Source organism: Nerophis lumbriciformis, linkage group LG08 (genome assembly GCF_033978685.3).
Source record: "Nerophis lumbriciformis linkage group LG08, RoL_Nlum_v2.1, whole genome shotgun sequence".
Taxonomy (NCBI): domain Eukaryota; kingdom Metazoa; phylum Chordata; class Actinopteri; order Syngnathiformes; family Syngnathidae; genus Nerophis; species Nerophis lumbriciformis.
This window is the reverse complement of record NC_084555.2, coordinates 5,893,786-5,916,225: the sequence shown is the minus strand read 5'-3', so window position 1 is coordinate 5,916,225 and position 22,440 is coordinate 5,893,786. Positions and strand designations below refer to the sequence as shown.

The following is a 22,440-nucleotide window of genomic DNA, read 5'->3' as shown; positions in this document are numbered from 1 at the left end:
AATTAGTTTGTTTCTTGGTTACATTTAGTTCACACATTATTTATGTATATATATTTTAACAAACAGTTAATATAAAGGGTCAGTCAGTTAGTTAGTTAGTTAGTTAGTTAGTTAGTTAGTTAGTTAGTTAGTTAGTTAGTTAGTTAGTTTTGCATTGTTAATACAACTGACAGGTAGCATCAACAGTTAGTTCCCTAGTTAGGTGCATTTTGTTCAATAGTTGTGCATTGGTATTTTAACTAACAGGTAACAGATGGTTAGTTAGTTAATTAGTTAGTCAAAATGTTCCCTGGTTAGTTATGTACTGCCCTTTTGACAAACAGACAGCATCAAATTTTAGCTAGTTAGTTAGTTAGTTGTGCATTGGCCTCTGTGCTTACCTCAAAAGTTTAAGTAACCAGTAAAATCCAATGTTTCTACTTTTAAATATCTAACTAACAAGTAAGATGTAATGGTGTCCAAATAATTGTACTATTAAATTCGAACTAGCTAGTTAGTTAGTTGGCTAGTTGGTTGTGCATTGGCCTTGGTGGTTACCTTAAAAGTTTAATTAACCAGTAAAATCCAATGTTTCTACTTTTAAATATCTAACTAACAAGTAAGATGTAATGGTGTCCAAATAATTGTACTATTAAATTCTAACTAGCTAGTTAGTTAGTCGGTTAGTTGGTTGTGCATTGGCCTTGGTGGTTACCTTAAAAGTTTAAGCAACCAGTAAAATCCAATGTTTCTACTTTTAAATATCCAACTAACAAGTAAGATGTAATGGTGTCCAAATAATTTTACTATTAAATTCGAACTAGCTAGTTAGTTAGTCGGTTAGTTGGTTGTGCATTGGCCTTGGTGGTTTCCTTAAAAGTTTAATTAACCAGTAAAATCCAATGTTTCTACTTTTAAATATCTAACTAACAAGTAAGATGTAATGGTGTCCAAATAATTTTACTATTAAATTCGAACTATCTAGTTAGTTAGTTGGTTAGTTGGTTGGGCATTGGCCTTGGTGGTTACCTTGAAAGTTTAATTAACCAGTAAAATCCAATGTTTCTACTTTTAAATATCTAACTAACAAGTAAGATGTAATGGTGTCCAAATAATTGTACTATTAAATTCTAACTAGCTAGTTAGTTAGTCGGTTAGTTGGTTGTGCATTGGCCTTGGTGGTTACCTTAAAAGTTTAAGCAACCAGTAAAATCCAATGTTTCTACTTTTAAATATCTAACTAACAAGTAAGATGTAATGGTGTCCAAATAATTTTACTATTAAATTCTAACTAGCTAGTTAGTTAGTCGGTTAGTTGGTTGTGCATTGGCCTTGGTGGTTTCCTTAAAAGTTTAATTAACCAGTAAAATCCAATGTTTCTACTTTTAAATATCTAACTAACAAGTAAGATGTAATGGTGTCCAAATAATTTTACTATTAAATTCGAACTAGCTAGTTAGTTAGTTGGTTAGTTGGTTGTGTATTGGCCTTGGTGGTTGCCTTAAAAGTTTAATTAACCAATAAAATCCAATGTTTCTACTTTTAAATATCTAACTAACAAGTAAGATGTAATGGTGTCCAAATAATGTCACTATTAAATTCGAACTAGCTAGTTAGTTAGTTGGTTGTGCATTGGCCTCGGTGCTTACCTCAAAAGTTTAAGAAACCAGTAAAATCCAATGTTTCTACTTTTAAATATCTAACTAACAAGTAAGATGTAATGGTGTCCAAATAATTTTACTATTAAATTCAAACTAGCTAGTTAGTTAGTTGGTTAGTTGGTTGTGCATTGGCCTTGGTGCTTACCTTAAAAGTTTAATTAATCAGCAAAATAAAAAATGTCTACTTTTAAATATCTAACTAACAAGTAAGATGTAATGGTGTCCAAATAATTTTACTATTAAATTCGAACTAGCTAGTTAGTTAGTTGGTTAGTTGGTTGTGTATTGGCCTTGGTGGTTGCCTTAAAAGTTTAATTAACCAATAAAATCCAATGTTTCTACTTTTAAATATCTAACTAACAAGTAAGATGTAATGGTGTCCAAATAATTTCACTATTAAATTCGAACTAGCTAGTTAGTTAGTTGGTTGTGCATTGGCCTCGGTGCTTACCTCAAAAGTTTAAGAAACCAGTAAAATCCAATGTTTCTACTTTTAAATATCTAACTAACAAGTAAGATGTAATGGTGTCCAAATAATTTTACTATTAAATTCGAACTAGCTAGTTAGTTAGTCGGTTAGTTGGTTGTGCATTGGCCTTGGTGGTTTCCTTAAAAGTTTAATTAACCAGTAAAATCCAATGTTTCTACTTTTAAATATCTAACTAACAAGTAAGATGTAATGGTGTCCAAATAATTTTACTATTAAATTCGAACTAGCTAGTTAGTTAGTTGGTTAGTTGGTTGTGCATTGGCCTTGGTGGTTTCCTTAAAAGTTTAATTAACCAGTAAAATCCAATGTTTCTACTTTTAAATATCTAACTAACAAGTAAGATGTAATGGTGTCCAAATAATTGTACTATTAAATTCGAACTAGCTAGTTAGTTAGTTGGCTAGTTGGTTGTGCATTGGCCTTGGTGGTTACCTTAAAAGTTTAATTAACCAGTAAAATCCAATGTTCTACTTTTAAATATCTAACTAACAAGTAAGATGTAATGGTGTCCAAATAATGTCACTATTAAATTCGAACTAGCTAGTTAGTTAGTTGGTTGTGCATTGGCCTCGGTGCTTACCTCAAAAGTTTAAGAAACCAGTAAAATCCAATGTTTCTACTTTTAAATATCTAACTAACAAGTAAGATGTAATGGTGTCCAAATAATTTTACTATTAAATTCAAACTAGCTAGTTAGTTAGTTGGTTAGTTGGTTGTGCATTGGCCTTGGTGCTTACCTTAAAAGTTTAATTAATCAGTAAAATAAAAAATGTCTACTTTTAAATATCAAACTAACAAGTAAGATGTAATGGTGTCCAAATAATTTTACTATTAAATTCAAACTAGCTAGTTAGTTAGTTGGTTAGTTGGTTGTGCATTGGCCTTGGTGCTTACCTTAAAAGTTTAATTAACCAGTAAAATCCAATGTTTCTACTTTTAAATATCCAACTAACAAGTAAGATGTAATGGTGTCCAAATAATTTTACTTTTAAATTCAAACTAGCTAGTTAGTTAGTTGGTTAGTTGGTTGTGCATTGGCCTTGGTGCTTACCTTAAAAGTTGAATTAATCAGTAAAATAAAAAATGTCTACTTTTAAATATCCAACTAACAAGTAAGATGTAATGGTGTCCAAATAATTTTACTATTAAATTCAAACTAGCTAGTTAGTTAGTTGGTTAGTTGGTTGTGCATTGGCCTTGGTGCTTACCTTAAAAGTTTAATTAATCAGTAAAATAAAAAATGTCTACTTTTAAATATCTAACTAACAAGTAAGATGTAATGGTGTCCAAATAATTTTACTATTAAATTCAAACTAGCTAGTTAGTTAGTTGGTTAGTTGGTTGTGCATTGGCCTTGGTGCTTACCTTAAAAGTTTAATTAACCAATAAAATCCAATGTTTCTACTTTTAAATATCTAACTAACAAGTAAGATGTAATGGTGTCCAAATAATTTCACTATTAAATTCGAACTAGCTAGTTAGTTAGTTGGTTGTGCATTGGCCTCGGTGCTTACCTCAAAAGTTTAAGAAACCAGTACAATCCAATGTTTCTACTTTTAAATATCTAACTAACAAGTAAGATGTAATGGTGTCCAAATAATTTTACTATTAAATTCGAACTAGCTAGTTAGTTAGTTGGTTAGTTGGTTGTGTATTGGCCTTGGTGGTTGCCTTAAAAGTTTAATTAACCAATAAAATCCAATGTTTCTACTTTTAAATATCTAACTAACAAGTAAGATGTAATGGTGTCCAAATAATTGTACTATTAAATTCTAACTAGCTAGTTAGTTAGTCGGTTGGTTGGTTGTGCATTGGCCTTGGTGGTTACCTTAAAAGTTTAAGCAACCAGTAAAATCCAATGTTTCTACTTTTAAATATCTAACTAACAAGTAAGATGTAATGGTGTCCAAATAATTGTACTATTAAATTCGAACTAGCTAGTTAGTTAGTTGTTTAGTTGGTTGGGCATTGGCCTTGGTGGTTACCTTAAAAGTTTAATTAACCAGTAAAATCCAATGTTTCTACTTTTAAATATCTAACTAACAAGTAAGATGTAATGGTGTCCAAATAATTGTACTATTAAATTCTAACTAGCTAGTTAGTTAGTCGGTTAGTTGGTTGTGCATTGGCCTTGGTGGTTACCTTAAAAGTTTAAGCAACCAGTAAAATCCAATGTTTCTACTTTTAAATATCTAACTAACAAGTAAGATGTAATGGTGTCCAAATAATTTTACTATTAAATTCGAACTAGCTAGTTAGTTAGTCGGTTAGTTGGTTGTGCATCGGCCTTGGTGGTTACCTTAAAAGTTTAAGTAACCAGTAAAATCCAATGTTTCTACTTTTAAATATCTAACTAACAAGTAAGATGTAATGGTGTCCAAATAATTTTACTATTAAATTCGAACTATCTAGTTAGTTAGTTGGTTAGTTGGTTGGGCATTGGCCTTGGTGGTTACCTTAAAAGTTTAATTAACCAGTAAAATCCAATGTTTCTACTTTTAAATATCTAACTAACAAGTAAGATGTAATGGTATCCAAATAATTGTACTATTAAATTCTAACTAGCTAGTTAGTTAGTCGGTTAGTTGGTTGTGCATTGGCCTTGGTGGTTACCTTAAAAGTTTAAGTAACCAGTAAAATCCAATGTTTCTACTTTTAAATATCTAACTAACAAGTAAGATGTAATGGTGTCCAAATAATTTTACTATTAAATTCGAACTATCTAGTTAGTTAGTTGGTTAGTTGGTTGGGCATTGGCCTTGGTGGCTACTTTAAAAGTTTAATTAACCAGTAAAATCCAATGTTTCTACTTTTAAATATCTAACTAACAAGTAAGATGTAATGGTGTCCAAGTAATTTTACTATTAAATTCGAACTAGCTAGTTAGTTAGTCGGTTAGTTGGTTGTGCATTGGCCTTGGTGGTTTCCTTAAAAGTTTAATTAACCAGTAAAATCCAATGTTTCTACTTTTAAATATCTAACTAACAAGTAAGATGTAATGGTGTCCAAATAATTGTACTATTAAATTCGAACTAGCTAGTTAGTTAGTTAGTCGGTTAGTTGGTTGTGCATTGGCCTTGGTGGTTTCCTTAAAAGTTTAATTAACCAGTAAAATCCAATGTTTCTACTTTTAAATATCTAACTAACAAGTAAGATGTAATGGTGTCCAAATAATTTTACTATTAAATTCGAACTATCTAGTTAGTTAGTTGGTTAGTTGGTTGGGCATTGGCCTTGGTGGTTACCTTAAAAGTTTAATTAACCAGTAAAATCCAATGTTTCTACTTTTAAATATCTAACTAACAAGTAAGATGTAATGGTGTCCAAATAATTTTACTATTAAATTCGAACTAGCTAGTTAGTTAGTTGGTTGTGCATTGGCCTCGGTGCTTACCTCAAAAGTTTAAGAAACCAGTAAAATCCAATGTTTCTACTTTTAAATATCTAACTAACAAGTAAGATGTAATGGTGTCCAAATAATTTTACTATTAAATTCAAACTAGCTAGTTAGTTAGTTGGTTAGTTGGTTGTGCATTGGCCTTGGTGCTTACCTTAAAAGTTTAATTAATCAGTAAAATAAAAAATGTCTACTTTTAAATATCTAACTAACAAGTAAGATGTAATGGTGTCCAAATAATTGTACTATTAAATTCTATCTAGCTAGTTAGTTAGTCGGTTAGTTGGTTGTGCATTGGCCTTGGTGGTTACCTTAAAAGTTTAAGCAACCAGTAAAATCCAATGTTTCTACTTTTAAATATCTAACTAACAAGTAAGATGTAATGGTGTCCAAATAATTTTACTATTAAATTTGAACTAGCTAGTTAGTTAGTCGGTTAGTTGGTTGTGCATTGGCCTTGGTGATTACCTTAAAAGTTTAAGTAACCAGTAAAATCCAATGTTTCTACTTTTAAATATCTAACTAACAAGTAAGATGTAATGGTGTCCAAATAATTGTACTATTAAATTCGAACTATCTAGTTAGTTAGTTGGTTAGTTGGTTGGGCATTGGCCTTGGTGGTTACCTTAAAAGTTTAAGCAACCAGTAAAATCCAATGTTTCTACTTTTAAATATCTAACTAACAAGTAAGATGTAATGGTGTCCAAATAATTTTACTATTAAATTCGAACTAGCTAGTTAGTTAGTCGGTTAGTTGGTTGTGCATTGGCCTTGGTGGTTGCCTTAAAAGTTTAATTAACCAGTAAAATCCAATGTTTCTACTTTTAAATATCTAACTAACAAGTAAGATGTAATGGTGTCCAAATAATTTCACTATTAAATTCGAACTAGCTAGTTAGTTAGTTGGTTGTGCATTGGCCTCGGTGCTTACCTCAAAAGTTTAAGAAACCAGTAAAATCCAATGTTTCTACTTTTAAATATCTAACTAACAAGTAAGATGTAATGGTGTCCAAATAATTTTACTATTAAATTCAAACTAGCTAGTTAGTTAGTTGGTTAGTTGGTTTTGCATTGGCCTTGGTGCTTACCTTAAAAGTTTAATTAACCAGTAAAATCCAATGTTTCTACTTTTAAATATCTAACTAACAAGTAAGATGTAATGGTGTCCAAATAATTTTACTATTAAATTCGAACTAGCTAGTTAGTTAGTTGGTTAGTTGGTTGTGTATTGGCCTTGGTGGTTACCTTAAAAGTTTAAGCAACCAGTAAAATCCAATGTTTCTACTTTTAAATATCTAACTAACAAGTAAGATGTAATGGTGTCCAAATAATTGTACTATTAAATTCGAACTAGCTAGTTAGTTAGTCGGTTAGTTGGTTGTGCATTGGCCTTGGTGGTTACCTTAAAAGTTTAAGCAACCAGTAAAATCCAATGTTTCTACTTTTAAATATCTAACTAACAAGTAAGATGTAATGGTGTCCAAATAATTGTACTATTAAATTCGAACTAGCTAGTTAGTTAGTTGGCTAGTTGGTTGTGCATTGGCCTTGGTGGTTACCTTAAAAGTTTAATTAACCAGTAAAATCCAATGTTTCTACTTTTAAATATCTAACTAACAAGTAAGATGTAATGGTGTCCAAATAATTGTACTATTAAATTCTAACTAGCTAGTTAGTTAGTCGGTTAGTTGGTTGTGCATTGGCCTTGGTGGTTACCTTAAAAGTTTAAGTAACCAGTAAAATCCAATGTTTCTACTTTTAAATATCTAACTAACAAGTAAGATGTAATGGTGTCCAAATAATTTTACTATTAAATTCTAACTAGCTAGTTAGTTAGTCGGTTAGTTGGTTGTGCATTGGCCTTGGTGGTTACCTTAAAAGTTTAAGCAACCAGTAAAATCCAATGTTTCTACTTTTAAATATCTAACTAACAAGTAAGATGTAATGGTGTCCAAATAATTTTACTATTAAATTCGAACTAGCTAGTTAGTTAGTCGGTTAGTTGGTTGTGCATTGGCCTTGGTGGTTTCCTTAAAAGTTTAATTAACCGGTAAAATCCAATGTTTCTACTTTTAAATATCTAACTAACAAGTAAGATGTAATGGTGTCCAAATAATTTTACTATTAAATTCGAACTAGCTAGTTAGTTAGTCGGTTAGTTGGTTGTGTATTGGCCTTGGTGGTTGCCTTAAAAGTTTAATTAACCAGTAAAATCCAATGTTTCTACTTTTAAATATCTAACTAACAAGTAAGATGTAATGGTGTCCAAATAATTTTACTATTAAATTCGAACTAGCTAGTTAGTTAGTTGGTTAGTTGGTTGGGCATTGGCCTTGGTGGTTGCCTTAAAAGTTTAATTAACCAGTAAAATCCAATGTTTCTACTTTTAAATATCTAACTAACAAGTAAGATGTAATGGTGTCCAAATAATTGTACTATTAAATTCTAACTAGCTAGTTAGTTAGTCGATTAGTTGGTTGTGCATTGGCCTTGGTGGTTACCTTAAAAGTTTAAGTAACCAGTAAAATCCAATGTTTCTACTTTTAAATATCTAACTAACAAGTAAGATGTAATGGTGTCCAAATAATTTTACTATTAAATTCGAACTAGCTAGTTAGTTAGTTGGTTAGTTGGTTGTGTATTGGCCTTGGTGGTTGCCTTAAAAGTTTAATTAACCAATAAAATCCAATGTTTCTACTTTTAAATATCCAACTAACAAGTAAGATGTAATGGTGTCCAAATAATTTCACTATTAAATTCGAACTAGCTAGTTAGTTAGTTGGTTAGTTGGTTGTGTATTGGCCTTGGTGGTTGCCTTAAAAGTTTAATTAACCAATAAAATCCAATGTTTCTACTTTTAAATATCTAACTAACAAGTAAGATGTAATGGTGTCCAAATAATTTCACTATTAAATTCGAACTAGCTAGTTAGTTAGTTGGTTGTGCATTGGCCTCGGTGCTTACCTCAAAAGTTTAAGAAACCAGTAAAATCCAATGTTTCTACTTTTAAATATCTAACTAACAAGTAAGATGTAATGGTGTCCAAATAATTTTACTATTAAATTCGAACTAGCTAGTTAGTTAGTTGGTTAGTTGGTTGTGTATTGGCCTTGGTGGTTGCCTTAAAAGTTTAATTAACCAATAAAATCCAATGTTTCTACTTTTAAATATCTAACTAACAAGTAAGATGTAATGGTGTCCAAATAATTTCACTATTAAATTCGAACTAGCTAGTTAGTTAGTTGGTTAGTTGGTTGTGTATTGGCCTTGGTGGTTGCCTTAAAAGTTTAATTAACCAATAAAATCCAATGTTTCTACTTTTAAATATCTAACTAACAAGTAAGATGTAATGGTGTCCAAATAATTTCACTATTAAATTCGAACTAGCTAGTTAGTTAGTTGGTTGTGCATTGGCCTCGGTGCTTACCTCAAAAGTTTAAGAAACCAGTAAAATCCAATGTTTCTACTTTTAAATATCTAACTAACAAGTAAGATGTAATGGTGTCCAAATAATTTTACTATTAAATTCAAACTAGCTAGTTAGTTAGTTGGTTAGTTGGTTGTGCATTGGCCTTGGTGCTTACCTTAAAAGTTTAATTAATCAGTAAAATAAAAAATGTCTACTTTTAAATATCTAACTAACAAGTAAGATGTAATGGTGTCCAAATAATTTCACTATTAAATTTGAACCAGTTTGTCCGTTAGTTCATTCGCTTTTTAGTTAGTTAGTTAGTTAGTTAGTTAGTTAGTTAGTTAGTTAGTTAGTTAGTTAGTTAGTTAGTTGTGCATTGGCCTTGGTGGTTACCTTACATGTTTAATTAACCAGTAAAATCAAATGTTTCTACTTTTAAATATCTAACTAACAAGTAAGATGTAATGATGTCTACATAATTTGACTATTCAATTCTAGTTAGTTAATTAGCTATATAGTGCTGCTCATTTATAGTTGTGCAATAGTTGATTAACTAACTAATACAATTTACTAAGTAACTAGTCAAATTGTATACTTACAAGTTACCGTAGTTTGTTCAACTAACCAATCAAAGCTCATTAAATGTTCATGTTTAGCCTAGTTAATTGTGTGAGTCCAACAAGTGTTTCTGGCCATCAGTCTACTTCCTGACAAGTTACCCATAATCCACTTTGGCAGAGCGTTGAAAAGATGGAGTCGGAGCTTCACGCGCCTTTAAGTCTGCAGTGGCGGCGTCGTCTCTCCTTGAAATTTCCCAGCTGTCAGTGAGCGTTGCTTCACTCCCTGGTCGTCGGCGTTGAAATGAGCCCTCAATAATCACACTCACACAAACGGGAAGCGCCGTGGGGCCCCACGCCATGGCGCTCTAATGGGGGGGCGCCACACGGGCAGATGGAGGCCTCCATTAAACACAGTGCATTATCGTTCCAACGCGAGAGGAAGACATTAAGGGAAGTACGCCGGGAGGAGATTTTACTGTACTAATTCATATTGGATTTTTCTTCATGGCGTTTAAGACACTGACAGCAAACTGCATATTTATTTATAACTTAAAAGACACAATGGTAATAGATGACAATATTATAGATGAAAACATGTCAACAAAAACAAGATGCTAACTGAACATTGGAATTTATTTATGAGAACGTACCAATAAAATACAAACAAAATATTTGTCAAAATTAAATTAAATAAATAAAATTAAAAATATAGAATCAAAAAATTAGAAATAAATTAAAAATTGAACCAAATCGAGGAGATGGTCAGTTTTGTGTCACTTACTTGTGTGTCATTTACAATTTTTTATTTTTTTTAATATTATTGAAAATCAAAAACTTTTTTTTTTTTCATAGGAATGTTATCCTCGAAAAAATTGTCGCACAGCAGCTAAATGAACACTTAGTGTCTAACAATCTCTGTGAACCTTTTCAATCCGGTTTCAGGGCAAATCACTCTACGGAGACAGCCCTCGCAAAAATGACTAATGATCTACTGCTAACGATGGATTCTGATGCGTCATCTATGTTGCTGCTTCTTGATCTTAGCGCTGCTTTCGATACCGTCGATCATAATATTTTATTAGAGCGTATCAAAACACGTATTGGTATGTCAGACTTAGCTTTGTCGTGGTTTAACTCTTATCTTACTGACAGGATGCAATGCGTCTCCCATAATAATGTGACCTCGGACTATGTGAAGGTAACGTGCGGAGTTCCTCAGGGTTCGGTTCTTGGCCCTGCACTCTTTAGTATTTACATGCTGCCGCTAGGCGACATCATACGCAAATACGGTGTTAGCTTTCACTGTTATGCTGATGACACCCAACTCTACATGCCCCTAAAGCTGACCAACACGCCGGATTGTAGTCAGCTGGAGGCGTGTCTTAATGAAATTAAACAATGGATGTCCGCTAACTTCTTGCAACTCAACGCCAAGAAAACGGAAATGCTGATTATCGGTCCTGCTAAACACCGACATTTATTTAATAATACCACCTTAACATTTGACAACCAAACAATTACACAAGGCGAATCAGTAAAGAATCTGGGTATTATCTTCCACCCAACTCTCTCGTTTGAATCACACATTAAGAGTGTTACTAAAACGGCCTTCTTTCATCTCCGTAATATCGCTAAAATTCGTTCTATTTTATCCACTAGCGACGCTGAGATCATTATTCATGCGTTCGTTACGTCTCGTCTCGACTACTGTAACGTATTATTTTCGGGTCTCCCTATGTCTAGCATTAAAAAATTACAGTTGGTACAAAATGCGGCTGCTAGACTTTTGACAAGAACAAGAAAGTTTGATCATATTACGCCTATACTGGCTCACCTGCACTGGCTTCCTGTGCACTTAAGAAGTGATTTTAAGGTTTTACTACTTACGTATAAAATACTACACGGTCTAGCTCCGTCCTATCTTGTCGATTGCATTGTACCATATGTCCCGGCAAGAAATCTGCGTTCAAAGAATTCCGGCTTATTAGTGATTCCCAGAGCCCAAAAAAAGTCTGCGGGCTATAGAGCGTTTTCTATTCGGGCTCCAGTACTATGGAATGCCCTCCCGGTAACAATTAGAGATGCTACCTCAGTAGAAGCATTTAAGTCCCATCTTAAAACTCATTTGTATACTCTAGCCTTTAAATAGCCCCCCTGTTGGACCAGTTGATCTGCCGTTTCTTTTCTTTTCTCCTCTGCTCCCCTTTTCCTTGAGGGGGGGGGGGGCACAGGTCCGGTGGCCATGGATGAAGTGCTGGCTGTCCAGAGTCGGGACCCGGGGTGGACCGCTCGCCTGTGCATCGGCTGGGAACATCTCTACGCTGCTGACCCGTCTCCGCTCGGGATGGTGTCCTGCTGGCCCCACTATGGACTGGACTCTTACTATTATGTTGGATCCACTATGGACTGGACTCTCACAATATTATGTCAGACCCACTCGACATCCATTGCTTTCGGTCTCCCCTAGAGGGGGGGGGTTACCCACATATGCGGTCCTCTCCAAGGTTTCTCATAGTCATTCACATCGACGTCCCACTGGGGTGAGTTTTTCCTTGCCCGTATGTGGGCTTTGTACCGAGGATGTCGTTGTGGCTTGTGCAGCCCTTTGAGACACTTGTGATTTAGGGCTATATAAATAAAGATTGATTGATTGATTGATTGTCTGTTTGTATTTGTTCAATTAATAAATTAATTAAACAAAACATGTGTCCCCAAAATGTTTACTTTGTTTTTGTGTTTGAAATCTTAAAAAAAAAGAGTGCTTGTGTGTTGTGTAAAATGTTTTATTTGTATATATTTTTTTTTATATGATTTTTTTTTTTTTTTTTACATCACATTTGACATTGTACCTATTCTGTATGTGTGGTTACATGAATGACAATACAAAAAAAACTAGGTCACTCATCTAAATAATTACAAACTTTAAAATATATACGTTTATTTTCATTTTATCAAATATGTTTCAATATTTGTGTGTTTCTTTAACTGTTTTTGTTTTAAACGTTTTGTCCCGAAAAAAAAAATGTTTAAAAAAAATATATCCTATTTTATTGCAAATATAAAGTCAATTTACTTTTTTGAAGAAACATTTACTTTGACATTTTAAATGTTAACTCATTTGTTTTGTATGGTGTTGACAGTGGTGTGCTAACATAAATCGTGATCATTAATAAAAGTAACCTCTTAAGGCCCAAGCTGTTTGTTTACATGCTTTTTGTATTTCTCCTTGCTATTTGGGCTTATTGGACCCTAATTAGAATTAAAACTAAAAAATCATCTTTTGATATGATGTACTTAGTCCATAAGTACACAAACATGTACTTTATGTGTAGGGACATGCTAATTTTAAATTTTACACTTTTTTTCCAAATTCCATTGTATGTTATACTCTTCTGACACCACCAAATAGCAGTATAAGTGTCCATATGTCCGCATAAGACCCCAATTCAGTAGTGTACTCATTTTTGGAAATAAGAGCTAAAAGGTGCTGTCCACGCATGTGGCCATTAAGGCCTTTAGCGGTTTTTAATCTACTTTCCATAAAGTATTCATCATATTCTCTTCATGTCTTATTAGGCTCCAGTGTTGCTTTTTTTTTACGTTAGAGCTTTTATCCAATCAGAATTCAGCTAGCTTGTTGCCAGGGCAGTACGAATTCTGCCTGATAGACAGTTGCGATAGCCAATCAGATCACGAGTTGTTAATAGAAGCCCATCTAGGTAGCCTTACGCTAAACATGACTGTGATTGGATTTTCACTTGTCACGCCCAAGTGAGAACCCAATCATAAACTATAATTTGCAAAAAGCAGGAAGGGGCAACGGAGCCATACCCGGCCAACAGAGAAATCATCGGTTCTCACTTTTTTAACTCGCAAAGAAAAAGTTCAAATATTTTATTTGTTTATTTTTCCACATTTAATATGTTCTTTACAATTATTTAAATTTTGACAGTACCACGTAAGGTATGTTTTCTGATTCATTGATTTTTAAATGTGCCGAAATATAGTCTGTTTTGTGCACTGTTGAGGCGCTTCAATGCTCAGTAGTGCACAAGTGTGTTTCTGTATAGCATTTCTCCAGTCGTGGTCATGTGGTGACATAAATTATGGTATTTTAAGGGGTATTTATTAAACTCGGACTAAGTAGGACATCACTGAAGGCCTCGGTGGGAAACGCACAGCCCGCCACTGGGTGTTGAACAAATTACATATTACAAATAAACAGATCACTTATTCAAAAGAATATAGTCCGATTTTTACAAATTGAATTGTATCTCAGAGAAAATGTATGTAATCGACCAACTAATCAAACCATCTTTCTATCTGATAAAAGATCAACTTGGGGCGGTATAGCTCGGTTGGTAGAGCGGCCGTGCCAGCGATTTGAGGGTTGCAGGTTCGATCCCTGCTTCCGCCATCCTAGTCCAGGGGTCGGCAACCTGCGGCTCTAGAGCTGCATTTAGCGCCGCCCTAGTGGCTCTCTGGAGCTTTTTAAAAAATGTATGAAAAATGGAAAAAGATGAGGGGAAACATTTTTTTTGTTTGTTTTAATATGGTTTCCGTAGGAGGACAAACATGACGCAAACCTCCCTAATTGATATAAAGCACACTGTTTATCAGAGGTGTGGACTCGAGTCACATGACTTGGACTCGAGTCAGACTCGAGTCATGAATTTGATGACTTTAGACTCGACTTGACAAAATGTAAAAAGACTTGCAACTCGACTTAGACTTTAACATCAATGACTTGTGACTTCACTTGGACTTGAGCCTTTTGAATTGACATGACTTGACATGACTTGCTACTTTCCCCAAAACCCAAAGATGAAAAAGTTTTTCGGGAGCGCTCCGTATTTTTCATTGTGTACTTGTCTATCAGCGTTGCGTGTGTCAGCTGGTGTGGTCTCAGTACAACAGCCAATCAAATTAGATCTACTTTGTTTTCATCACACAGCATTCATCCAATCAAATTGCAGGACAACCAACGAAGTAGACATGTCCAAACCACACGCCAGTGAACAAAAAATGATACCTAAAATAATTTTGTTTGGGTATAAAAATTACGAGGTGGTCAACACAAAACGGTTTGCAGTATGCAACACATGCGGTTCGAAAATTACTGATGGAGAGGCAACAACTTCCAACTTCGTCCGGCATTTGAAGTTGCACAAAGAACGGTAAGTTTTGAATGTAAGATAACGTTTATTGGCTAAGTAACGTGACTTTTATTTGCTGTGTAGTTAAATCAGTGAGGCTGTAAACTCACTGCTAACGTTATAACGTTATTGCAAACACGGGAATCTGTTGCAGTTCACTACCTTATTCATACTTTTTGTTCAGTGATTTTTTTTAAGCAGGGTTACGTTAGTCAATATATCACACGTAACGTTAGACGGCGGTCAGCAGCACCGCGTATTTTAGCCACCTAAAAAAAGACAAAAATAGTAAAATAAAGGTCAGTTAAAATGTATACTATATTATGAATATGTGTACCGTTTTAGCTAGCTTTCTGACATACTGTTGGTTGTTTACCTCAGTGGTCCCCAACCACCGGGCCGCGGCCCGGTACTGGTCCGTGGATCGATTGGTATCGGGCCGCACAAGAAATAAAATTTTTTTTTCTCTCTTTTTTTAATTAAATCAACATAAAAAACACAAGATACACTTACAAGTAGTGCACCAACCCAAAACAACTCTCTCCCCCCTTTTGTTCTGGGCATTGAACATGAAGACTCTTCCTTCACTGTTCCGAGTGGCCATGAGAGTCTTGGCAGTGCCTGCCTCCAGTGCTCCAGTGGAGCGAGTTTTCAGCCATGGTGGCATCATACTACTCCCCCATCGTGCACAAATGACTGACAGACTCTTGGCTAATTTGGTCTTTTGCAAATGCAATGCAGCATAGGGCCCTGACATATAAAAAGTACAACTTTTTTGTTATGTTCACGTATATGTCATGTTTTTTCAATGTTAACACTTTTGTACAAATAAGTACATTTGCACTTTATTTTTCAATGTGTTTGTTCTGTAAAGGAATGAGTTAATGTTTAAAATGACTGGTTAATAGTGCTATTATAAAGTGCAATGTCAGCACAATTTTCTTTCCTGCAATTTAAAATGCACTTGTTTTAATAAATAAATACAGCGTTTGAAAAGCATACACAATCTGTGTTAATATATTAGTCTGTGGTTAAAAGGACTTGAAAGGACTCGAAACTCAAAATGCAGGACTTAGGACTTGACTTGAGACTTTCCAGTCTTGACTTTGGACTTGACTCGGGGCTTGCCTGTCTTGACTCGGGACTTGACTCGGACTTGAGGGCAAAGACTTGAGACTTACTTGTGACTTGCAAAACAATGACTTGGTCCCACCTCTGCTGTTTATATTAAACATGCCTCACTGATTCGAGTATTTGGCGAGCGCCGTTTTGTCCTACTAATTTTGGCGGTCCTTGAACTCACCTTAGTTTGTTTACATGTGTAACTTTCTCTGACTTTCTAGGACGTGTTTTATGCCACTTCTTTTTCCGTCTCATTTTGTCCACCAAACTTTTAACGATGTGCATGAATGCACAAAGGTGAGTTTTGCTGATGTTACTGACTTGTGTGGAGTGCTAATCAGACATATTTGGTCACTGCATGACTGCAAGCTAATCGATGCTAACATGCTATTTAGGCTAGCTATATGTACATATTGCATCATTATGCCTCGTTTGTAGCTATATTTGAGCTCATTTAGTTTCCTTTAAGTCATCTTAATTAAATTTGTATCTCATGACACACTATCTGTATGTAATATGGCTTTTAATTTTTTGCGGCTCAAGACAGATTTGTTTTTGTATTTTTGGTCCAATATGGCTCTTTCAACATTTTGGGTTGCCGACCCCCGTCCTAGTCACTGCCGTTGTGTCCTTGGGCAAGACACTTTACCCACCTGCTCCCAGTGCCACCCACACTGATCTAAATGTAACTTAGATATTGGGTTTCACAATGTAAAGCGCTTTGAGTCACTTGAGAAAAAGCGTTATATAAATGTAATTCACTTCACTTCACTTGTATATCAATTACTACCTCATTATTGTGAGAATATTCCACTCATTACCTTTGCAACTAAAAGGGTTTTCTGTTTGACTTACTGACTAAAAGAGACATTATGTTTTATATACTTATACATAATGCTATTTGGTAAAAGTAGAAGAAAAAGTCAAACACAAATACAAATAGACGGAGTAGACATTGAAAGGGTAAAATAAAACACATTTTTGGGTGTAACAATAGATGATAAAATGAATTGGAAATCTCATGTATAAAATATACAACATAAAGTAGCAAGAAACACGTCAATAATGAATAAAGCAAAACATGTTCTAGACCAAAAATCACTCCATATTCTTTACTGCTCGCTATTATTACCATATCTGTCATGACTAGGACTGTGGCGTGGTTTGTTCTCCCGAGGTGCAAATGATTTGGACGATACGTGGCGTGAAGGGGAGTACATTGTAACGACGTGGTCGCATAGTGATGCGGGTGTGGTTCTCCCAAGGATGCAGACGGCTTCGGACACAGCTTGCAGGTACGAATATGATTTATTTAAAATATAAATCATACGGTGGATAAACAAAAAGACATGCACGTAGCACAAAAGGCAAGAAACAAAAGGACTAGCGTGGGAGCTAGCAGGCAAAATGGCATAGCGTGAAAACTAGCAGCTAAGGAACATGAAATAATCGTCGTCATCAGTTGTGTGAGAACAAACTACGAAGCCAGACAGAGTGAGGCCAGAGCAAAGACTAAATAGCCCTCTGATTAGCGCCCGGGCAACAGGTGCGCGTCCCGAACACTAACCAGAGGCAGGTGCGCACAATCTGCCGTCATGGCAACAGAAACAAACTAAACTCAAGGTGCTGAAAACACGTGACACAAACATAAACAAACTCTGATCCGGGCAGCGGATCGTAACATACATGATTTATTTTAACACTATAACTACAAAAAAAAAAGCAAACAAAAGTCGCGCACAAGGGCGGAAGTACAAAACTTGACTATAAACACAAAACTTGCACAACGGCAGAAACTATGAGCAATTAAACAAAACTTGCAAACTATGGCATGAATAAAGAAAACTTACTCGGACGAGAAAACGGCATGAAAAAGCGCAGCAAGGGTCATAAGGGTGTGTGGAGAGTGTGTCAGGGGTATGATGTCGCCAGACAGACAGCCTGGCAACTGGAAGCTTAAATAATAGTGACATGATTAAAGACAGGTGCGTGAGTCGTGAGGGCAGGTGAAAACTAATGGGTTGCTATGGTGACAAACAAGAGTGCACAATGAGTCCAAACGTGGAACAAGTGAAACTAATGGGTAACCATGGAAACAAGACAAGGGAGTGAAAAGCCGGAAACTAAAGAGTCCAATAACTAAACAAAACAAAACATGACTAAAACAAAACATGATTACACAGACATGACAATATCTGAGTTATTGTGCAGAAATATGGAGAAATAACTACAAACGTGCGCTTCATTCATTAACTGTCTTTCAAAAAAGATCAGTTAGAATAATACATAATGTTGGATATAGAGAACATACAAACCCTTTATTTATTAAATCACAAATATTGAAATTTGACGATTTGGTAGAATGTAGAACAATTCTTCTTAACAAAAGAGGAGAAATATAATCTTAGAGGAAAATCTAATTTAAAACATTTTGTATGCTCGTACAACACGTAAAACCTTTAGCATATCTATATGTGGAATTAAATTATGGAATGGATTAAGCAAAGAAACCAAACAAAGCAGCAATAGGATTCAGTTTAAGAGACTGTTCAAACTAAGTGTTCACAAAGTACACAGAACAAGAATTGTGATGAATATATTGAATTTATTTTTTATTTTATTTTATTTTATTATTGAGACAAATATAATTTAGGTATTTAATATTTGTTTACTTACTATGGTATATTATTTGTTTATTATTTATTTGTTCAAGTTCTGTTACAGAGAACAAGGATATAGGATAAAATTGCTATGATGTAAAAAAGGGGTAGGATTAAATAAGCTCAGCTTCTTCCTACTCCTTTTCGGACGTGCTGTAATGAAACAACGGGAATTGTGTGATGCATCACATTGTATCGTATGCATGTTGGAAATAAACTGAAACTGAACTGAACTGAACATGTCATGACCATTAATTCATCACATGTATAATAATATTATTAACAATAATGATAATCTTAATATTATTAACAATAATGATAATCTTAATAAACACATGTCAGTCATATCACAGACTTTGTTACAGCGAGGAAGTACCGAGGCCAGCAGCAAAATGTATGAGAGTACGTTTGGTCCAAACGACTGGTTTGGCATCTGCACTTTTTAATCAGCACTTCATTGAAAAAAAAGCCTCTTTGAAAACTGTAAATCTTCCCCTTGGCGAGTCTTTGTGTTGTCCCACTCTGATTGTCCCATGTCTGCGTCATAAATCTCTCCAGGAAAAGCCATTAGCTTAAAAAAAAAAAAAAAAAAAAAAAAAAAAAAAAAAAATTCAGACAAGGTCTCTGGCATAAAGGACATTTGACAAAGAGAGGATGTCCAGAAGTGTTGTTTTGTAAAAGTGACCACTTATCCAGCAGAGTCACATGACCACATGTCTGCACCGCCAAAATGTAGGAGGTGTGTAGTTTCTCTGGTTTCCTATTTGAAATGGCACATGATGTTCAGTTCAGTTTCAGTTTATTTGGAACATGCATACGATACAATGTGATGCATCACACAATTCCCGGTGTTTCATTACAGCACGTCCGAAAAGGAGTAGGAAGAAGCAGAGCTTATTTAATCCTACCCCTTTTCAGTTTTATCCCATTGCCTTGTTCTCTGTAACAGAACAGTGAAAAAGTAAATAATAAATAAATAATATACCATAGCAAGTAAACAAATATTAAATACATAAATAATCTTTATCAATAAATAAATATTAACAGGGTTCAAAGTGTTAATCATAATTCTTGTTCTGTGTACTTTGTGAACACTTGTAGTTTGAACAGTCCATACTTGCCAACCCTCCCGAATTTTCCGGGAGACTCCCGAAATACAGCGCCTTTCCCGAAAATCTCCCGGGACAAATATTCTCCCGAAAATCTCCCGATTTTCAGCCGGAGCTGGAGGCCACGCCCCCTCCAGCTCCATGCGACCACAGCCTTTTTTCACGACGGAAGGGCAACAGGGTGACAAGAACTAAATCATCCAGACTTGAGATAAATTGTATTATTATGTTTATCTTACCTAAAAATAAATATATCTATTAATTAAAAAAAAAAAAAAAAAAAAAAAATTTTTTTACTATATTTTACTAAAAACATCAAAATTAATTGTATTTTTATTTGTATTTTTTCTGACTCCTTATTACATCCAGCCATAGAATTATACATTAAAATAAACATATTTGAAATAATTAATTTTAAATGATCATAATAATTCATTTAAAATGACCATATTTAATTATTAAAATAATTGCTTGTTTATCAACAACTTTAGCATTTTATTCATTACATTTTGAAGCTCCCAGAAGCCAAGTTATGTTAAATTCCTTAAGATTTATTTATGCAAGTTTGAAGTATCAATTATCTAAACACAGTTTTGTTTGCATATTTTCAGGATGTAGAATGGTGAATTCTAGCTGTCAATATACTCCTCCCCTCTTAACCACGCCCCCGCCCCACCCCCGACCACGCCCCCCACCTCCCGAAATCGGAGGTCTCAAGGTTGGCAAGTATGGAACAGTCTCTTAAACTGAATCATATTAGTACATTGTTTGATTTCTTTACTTAATCCATTCCATAATTTAATTCCACGTACTGATATGCTAAAGGTTGTAAGTGTTGTTCGTGCATACAAATGTTTTAAATTAGATTTTCCTCTAAGGTTATATTTCTCCTCTTTTGTTGAGAAGAATTGTTGTACATATAGTTTGATTTGTACATCATTTTAGCTGCTTGCAAATGCACCAAATTGTTGAATTTCAATATTTGTCATTTAATAAATAAAGGGTTTGTATGTTCTCTATATCCAACATTATGTATTATTCTAATTGATCTTTTTTGTAATACGGCTAGTGAACGAAGCGCACATTTGTAGTTATTTCCCCATATTTCTGCACAATAACTCAGATATGGTAACACTAGCGAGCAGTAAAAAATATGAAGTGATTTTTGGTCTAGACCAGTGGTTCTCAACCTTTTTTCAGTGATATACCCCCTGTGAACATTGTTTTAATTCAAGTACCCCCTAATCAGAGCAAAGCATTTTTGGTTGGAAAAAAAAGAGATAAAGAAGCACTATGTCATCAGTTTCTGATTTATTAAATTGTATAACAGTGAAAAATATTGCTCATTTGTAGTGGTTTTTCTTGAACTATTTGGAAAAAAAGACATAGAAATAACTAAAAACTTGTTGAGAAATAAACAAGTGATTCAATTATAAATTAAAGCTGCAAGCAGCGATGGCCGGGACCGACTTTGAGGGCTCATAAAATCCAAACCGGAGCAGTAATTAAAACTCTTTCATCATCTTTTAATCAGAAGGGTTTAATCTCTCTCCTGTGGTAATTTGAAGCCGACACGACAAACGCGCTCAGAGGAGATAATGTTAGAAAAAGGTGACTGTTTTTACAAAACTTTTTTTTTGAAGGGGGAATTGCAAACTTCCTGTACATTTTTGCCGGGAATTGTCAGTGTATGAAATATAGGTCTAAGTGAGACCTCCATAGAGTTTTTGTTTCATATCTCTACGACATTCCTACTGGGAGTTACAGGCCGTTTTGTCTGTTTTCTTCCTAGTGGGCGCTAGAGCGCAATTTTAAGTTTTGGGGTTTGGTTTTTTGATTAGATTGTAATTTTCACCAGTTCTGATGTGTGTCCGCAATTTGGTGAGTTTTGAAGCATGTTAAGAGGGTCAAGTTACAGCTCAAAGAGGCGGCGGTATAATAATAAAACGCTAGAAATTCAATAGGGTCCTCTGTCCCAAAGGGACTCGGTCCCTAATAAAGATTTCTACACATAGAAGTAATCATCAACTTAAAGTGCCCTCTTTGGGGATTGTAATAGAGATCCATCTGGATTCATGAATTTAATTCTAAGCATTTCTTCACAAAAAAAGAAATCTTTAACATCAATATTTATGGAACATGTCCACAAAAAAATCTAGCTGTCGACACTGAATATTGCATTGTTGCATTTCTTTTCACAGTTCTTTTTGACAGACATTTTAGTGAGAAACCTGAGCTTGTGCTTCACTGAGTTTATGAACTTACATTCATATTTTGTTGAAGTATTATTCAATAAATATATTTATAAAGGATTTTTGAATTGTTGCTATTTTTAGAATATATAAAAAAAATCTCACGTACCCCTTGGCATACCTTCAAGTACCCCCTGGGGTACGCGTACCCCCATTTGAGAACCACTGGTCTAGACCATGTTTTGCTTCATTCATTATTGACGTGTTTCTTGCTACTTTATGTTGTATTTTTTTACATTAAGTTTCCAGCTCATTCTATCATCTATTATTACACCCAAAAATGTTTTTTCTTGAAGCCTTTCAATGTGTATTCCGTCTATTTGTGTTTGACTTTCTCTTCTACTGTTACCAAATAGCATTATTTTAGTTTTACTGAGATTCAAAGATAGTCTGTTTTTGTCAAAATATCTTTTAATTTGTTCATTTCTGCTGTTATTATTTGTATTAGCTTCTGTGTGTTCTCTCCTGAACAAAACGCAGTTGTATCATCTGTCTCTTTAGTCAACGTTTGCTTAGCTTGTGGTTCATGGTCTCCATTTTGCTGCCCTCAGTCTCCCTTTGGATAAAATCGGATGCTTTAAGACGGGTTTATTCAATTGGTGGCCGACGGGCTACATCCGGCCCTTCAAAGCTTTTCATTTC

The 22,440-nt window shown here is 34.4% G+C and overlaps 1 protein-coding gene across 1 annotated transcript in view; it reads right to left on the bottom strand.

The window, feature by feature from the left end:
• The window catches only part of cdin1 (CDAN1 interacting nuclease 1), a 646,347-nt gene that overhangs the window by 605,752 nt on the left and 18,155 nt on the right, over positions 1-22,440 (bottom strand). The gene's annotated exons all lie outside the window — the stretch shown is intronic.